This window comes from Rhagoletis pomonella, unplaced genomic scaffold, assembly GCF_013731165.1.
Source record: "Rhagoletis pomonella isolate Grant_MI unplaced genomic scaffold, Rhpom_1.0 Rhpom_scaffold_00003, whole genome shotgun sequence".
Taxonomy (NCBI): Eukaryota; Metazoa; Arthropoda; class Insecta; order Diptera; family Tephritidae; genus Rhagoletis; species Rhagoletis pomonella.
In genome coordinates this window covers 89944585-89950480 of record NW_023458557.1, presented here as the reverse complement: position 1 = coordinate 89950480, position 5896 = coordinate 89944585, and the positions used below count along the sequence as shown (strand labels likewise).

The following is a 5896-nucleotide window of genomic DNA, read 5'->3' as shown; positions in this document are numbered from 1 at the left end:
CGACTACGATAGTAAATATCTACTCTGATAAATTAGCAGCAATCAGAGCGCTTGGTCGGAGAATGCCTGACCTCGCTCTCCAATGCTTTAGAATATTTCCAAATCAAGTTGATTTGGGTTGCAGGACACAGTGACTTAATTGGAAATTTGTGGGCTGATGAATTGGCTAGGCAGGTCACCCGCGGGGCCATCACCTCGTACAGGGAGAGCATAGGAGTTTCGTTGGCAACCTGTGGCCTACTCTTAGATAGATGGGCTCCCCTACATGCAAAGTTGCAAGGCGGTCAAGTGAGCTTCTGCAGCTGGCTAAGCAAAAGCTCTCTATTCATACAGGTGTACATTGTCCTTTAGGAACCCACGCAGTGCGACTTAATTTCGTTACGGGTCTCTATTGCAACAGCTGTTTAGAAGACGAGGTGAGATCATCTCATCACTTTCTTCTCAGCTGCCCGGTATTCGTTAAACTAAGAATTAAGTACCTCGGTGCGCATTGAATCAACACCCGAAAGGCTCTCCGGCGTTCGGATCTTTGCTTTGAGCATCCAGCGCCTCTTTTAGAGAACCTGTAATTACGGTAGTTCTTAGTTGGGTTTTAAACACCAATGACGACATTAGCAGAGCGGGAGTTGATGTTCAGGCGACAGCAGAAGGCACCCTGCAGCTGTCCGAAGTTATGTACTGGGGAAAGTTTGAAGCTTCAATCACTGCGTCCCACTAGTTCCCGGTGACCGAACTGCCGCCGTATATTTTAGAATCAGTCGACGAGAAATCTGAGGACGAACTTAATTGCGGTTCTGTATATTAGACAGCAGACTATAAAAATTAAACAACGGAGGAAACTGGACTGTTCTATTACCAGAACGATTGCGGTTTGGCTACGAGTGGATGCTTATGTGGTTAAGTGCGTTGGTGGTGCTGTGCAATTTTCGGGAGGCCATGTTGATGCTTCGATTGGGTCAGATGCTATGTAAACTGCCGGAATTTCAAGGCGCAAGTGTCTTCACTACGAGGGAGTAGACTGTTGTCGGACGATAAGAACCCTCTCGGTTTTTTGGTAGGCTTCCGCGCGGGCTTAAGCAGTGGGACCACTTAGCTCGATTTCCACAAATCGTAAATGCTGAGAATGGCCATTGATTGACCTTGCTAAGGTAGTCTGTTCTCACTCGTCTCATGTTTCTCAGCATCAGCATGCACATTTCTTTGTGGCTTTTGCCCTATCGATGGCTAACTGTGGTTTGCCGCTGGCGAAAACTCTTGGTTTTGACAGTTTAAATTTCACCTCTTTCATCGCGCTTCGTAAGGTTGAATAGCGACCATGCGGTCGACAATAACTTGCGCACATCAGGGAGAGAAATTCCAGGTCTTACAATGTTTTCCCACTTCTTCCGCTTATGCAGGTTTACTAGTTGTCGAATCTCCAAATTGGGATCTTTGGGTGTGGGTAGGTGGTCAGTAACGTTCGCTAGTGCATATTAATGTGAGACGTTTAGTGCGACCCAACAAACTATTGCGGCTTCTGCTCTTCAAACGACTCTGTTAACCCTAAGGTGCATAAAAAGTTCAGATAAGCTAAGGGAGTACGGAATGAATGTCCTAGGTCTAGATTTTTTTCCCATCTGCTCGGAAAAGCAACGCACTTGATTAGAAGATGTCAATTTACCTATTTCCTTCTCCTCAATTCTCCTATGGTCTGGTACCCATATTAGCTTGTTTTATTTTAATTTAAAAGAGTTAGGTTTCTCAATGTCTAGAGACCTAGACCTTTTAGAGCTTTTGAGTCAACTGTTTACCAACGCACGATGGAACAATTTTTGGCTGTTTCGCTACACAATCCTTCTCTGGGATGTATTGCTATCGGAACCTAAGGCAGGGGAGGGAAAAACTTCGCCGGATATAATGTTCAAAAGGTAATTGACCTAGATTAACGCGGGTCCGGTAAATGGTATTCACATGGCGATCGTATGGTCCAGTAGTTGTTGGATGTGGTTCGAAATATTGTACGTGCTTTCTGGGAATATGATTCCTAGCGTGCTTTACAGGTCCCTAAAGTAGCTATATGGAGTTGCACCCGATCAAAAATTTTTCGATCAGCATCGAATTTTGTTCCCTTACCGGAAGCACGCACCCTTTAAATAAGGCTCTGGTTTCGTCAGGAGGCATACGGTGGCTGTGATAATGTCTGAAACTTCGTCCACCATGTGTACTAGTCGCTTCTAATCTAGTTGGAGCAGCATATTTGCCTTGTAACCCCTTATCTATGTATTTAAGAACGGTTGGTGTATTTCGTAAAGGGTAGGCTATGCCTTGTTGTTGTTAATAGGCGAGCTATTTCGAAAGCATTCCATTTAAGTTTAAGTAAAAATGTCACCTAATTGGTTGCAAGAGTTTCGGGACATAAAAATTAATATGTAGTTGAAAGGAGATACCATCCTAAGAGGCCTCCTATTCAATTTCTCTCGGTCTCGATGAATTAGCAAACCTCTTTCAACCAATCGCATAGATTGCCGTCTATCATTTGAGTCACTGAGGCATGTGGAGGAAATTTAAGAAACCTGCTGTGAGAATTTTTCGTTCTTTGAAAAGAGAAATGAAAATATAACGAGGATGTCAATGGCTTGGCTCGACTGCTGAACATTTACGAAACGCTTTGTATGTGACCGTAGCGTGGCAATGACCCTCGTCACTTATTGCATGCAACAGTTTCATGAACTCTCAAAAGAACACTAAATTAGTGAGAATAATCTTTTATCTTCTTTGACACTTTCTAATTGCTTCCCATAATTTATGGTACATTTATGTGTGTGTGTAAGTTTGTAGGCAATGTTTGTGAGGTTAGTGAACTACTCCACTACATTATACTGTGTCCGATGCGTGTGGTTGCATGCCTCATTGACTCACTCAAAGGGAGCAATTGTTCACAAATGGTGCATGCACTGTAATGCACACATACATACATATACATATGTATACCCATCACATGCATGCGAAACTATTTATGTTTATTCAATGCAATGTGCATATGTAAATATTTGCACTGCGTAAGCTTGAGTTTCTTGCCATTTTTCGCATGTCTGTTGCTTGATTCACATTTCTGACCGCCCGTCCGCCCGCCCGCTCGCTTGTTTACTTGCGAATGCTCTCCGTGTCTTCTGGCTGTTAGTTTATTTATCATTGTATAGTTTGCTTTTGTTTTACGCAAATGAAGCATAAAGCCGCCGCGGTCGAAGTCAAATTAGCTTTATTAGCAGCCGGCGTGGTTTTTCTTTTTGTTGTTTTTATGTTTGGTGGTATGGTTTGCTCTTGTTTTCGTTCGGTGAAGACAAAAGTGTGATTCATTCATTAATGTGGAAATTTGAGTTGATTATCTGCTTTGCGCTGCTATTCTCTGTAGAAATTGACCTTACTAATAAAATGAAAGTTTTTTTTTTTAATGTTATATTTTTTAGATATTTTGTTTATACTTAAATGGTGCGTGAAAATATTTCAATTTTAAATTAAAAAAATATTTAAAAAGTTAACTTCTTCTAGTCTTCACACATATTATTTTTAGTGGTGCAACATTCTTCAAAAATTATTTCTAAACTGCTTTCAAACTAATTTACTGTAAAGGCAAAATATTGCATGCTTAATAATAGTATAGAGATCAAATTCAAAATTTACTTTTTTGGAGATTTCAACATACAATTAATCACCTTGATAAGGAGAATATGCTCAGCTTAACAGACGACTAAACTTCCCAAAAATGGCGAAGATATGTGTCTTTCCATCCGTCTTTTGGTATACCAATTTTATGAACCGATTAAACTTGGATTGCGTTTTACCACAAAATTTCAATTTTTAAATAATTCTGTATATCGATGGTCCTCTGCCATAACGACACAATTCACATATCACACAATAAAAACTCTTACTACTGTTAAGTGGCTCATGTCTCTAATCCTTATATAATCGGTGTCTAATCTCGACTACTTACTGAAGTAATCCTTACTAGCTGAAGCTTTAGTACTAGCTTTAGTATGGATTAGACATGCATTAGAGATATAAGCCACGTAACAGTAGTAAGGGAATTTTGTTGAATTTTATTGCAGAGGACCATCGATATTATTAAACGTGCGATATATTCCGATTGGAAATATGTATTCACTTACATAGAAATGTACTTTTGTAATGTAGCTTTCCTGAACTTCTTCCATTCTGCATCCTTATTGCAATATGTATTTTATTTACTCTATAGATTAAATTAAACTTGACTTTTAAACAGGTGGCAACACCTTTAAATATATTTTTGAAATAAAGATTTCTTAAGCTTGTTTCATATATATCTTTTACGTTGTAATATTTCATTTCACTTATTGATTAAATTTCTCAGTTTGTAATAGATCATTTAACTTTTTAGTAAAATGGAATTAAGCGTTTTATACAAGTGGCAACCCTCATCGAAAATGTTTTCAAATCAAAGGCTTTTTTAAATCTGGCTAGTTTGATATCTCTTTTGTATATTTTCGTTGAATCTTAATTTACGTTTGTTTTTTCATATTGAAAAAACTTTTTATTTTCTTATTTTTTGATGTTGGTCTGAAGCCGGGCTCGAACCCAGGCCCTGTGGAACGGTAGCGCGCACTGATAACCACTACATCAAAATGGCCGCCTACTCCGAAACTTCTGCACTATTAGCGCGCCTGTTGCTGAATGCGAATGTTCATTCAGTCTACTAGCAGGAATTTCAAATTTTTTACGTTCTACGATGAACCAAGATGGACTAACTTGTCTCGGAATTTTGATATTGGAATCATCTCTCGCTCGTCCCATAATTTCGATCCATCAACTTTATGATTGCTGAACGAAACGCGCGGATATTTTTTTTACGTTGTACTTGAGCTTAGGCAATTCGGCTACGTGGCGACAATCGAACGCAAAAGTTCAAACTGAGTAAATGAAAATCTTAATTAGGATAGTTGCTTCCATTGCTTAATCCAGTAATGTGAAAATTTTAGGAAGGACAAAGTTTGCCGGGGCTACATATATATGTATGTACTAGACTGCATCACCAAAAAAAGTTGCGGTTTTTCCGGCGGGATTACAAAGTTTATTATATTTTAAGACTTTGGCCAAATGGACCGCTTTGAAAATACCTCTAAAGATGGAGTTTTTTATGAATAAAAATAGTTTCGTAAAGAACTTTTTGAAACAAATACCCTCAAATTACAAAATAGTTTAAGCTTAAAAAATATTTGCATAACAATATTTAGAAAAAGGTTTAAAAAAAATTTTGAACGGAATCATAATAATGAGATTTTTGATGCTGTTTTTAAATTTTTTCAAAGATTTGTATAAGAACAACTTGATTAACTGAACCTAAACTCTTCCGATTTAGACTTGTGGGATATCACTAGAAAGGTATTTTCTCACCCTTTTTAACCCTTTGCTAATCAACATTTCAAAAAACTGTTTTTATTAATAAAAAACTAAATTTTTGGAGGTATTTTCAAATCGGCCCACCTCACGTAAATCTTAATATTTTTCCGAGCTATTTTGGTGGAAGTCTTAAAATATAATAGATTTTATAATTGCAGTGGAAAACCAGTACCGATTTTTTTTTTTTTTTATATGGGGAGTGATGCAGTCTAATGTACATTTTTAATAAAACTATGTCGTGAAATTTTAATTTATCAAGCGTAACGCCACTATATTTATGTATATACATACGTGATTTCAACAAATGATTTTTGTTTCATTTTCATTTCTTTTCAACGACATACCCATTAGCTATTATTGTCTTTCGTTTTTGTTTTAAATGTACTTCCCCCTTTTTGGAGTAAAGTACTTACCTAGTTTTTAAATTAATTGTCGATTTTTGCAAATAATGCATAGATTCATTATTTAACAAACGTTTTGC

The 5896-nt window shown here is 37.7% G+C and overlaps 1 protein-coding gene across 1 annotated transcript in view; it reads left to right on the top strand.

The window, feature by feature from the left end:
- Nucleotides 1–5896, top strand: part of LOC118735739 (beta-1,4-glucuronyltransferase 1) — a gene marked incomplete in the record, with an annotated part of 305895 nt that overhangs the window by 148940 nt on the left and 151059 nt on the right.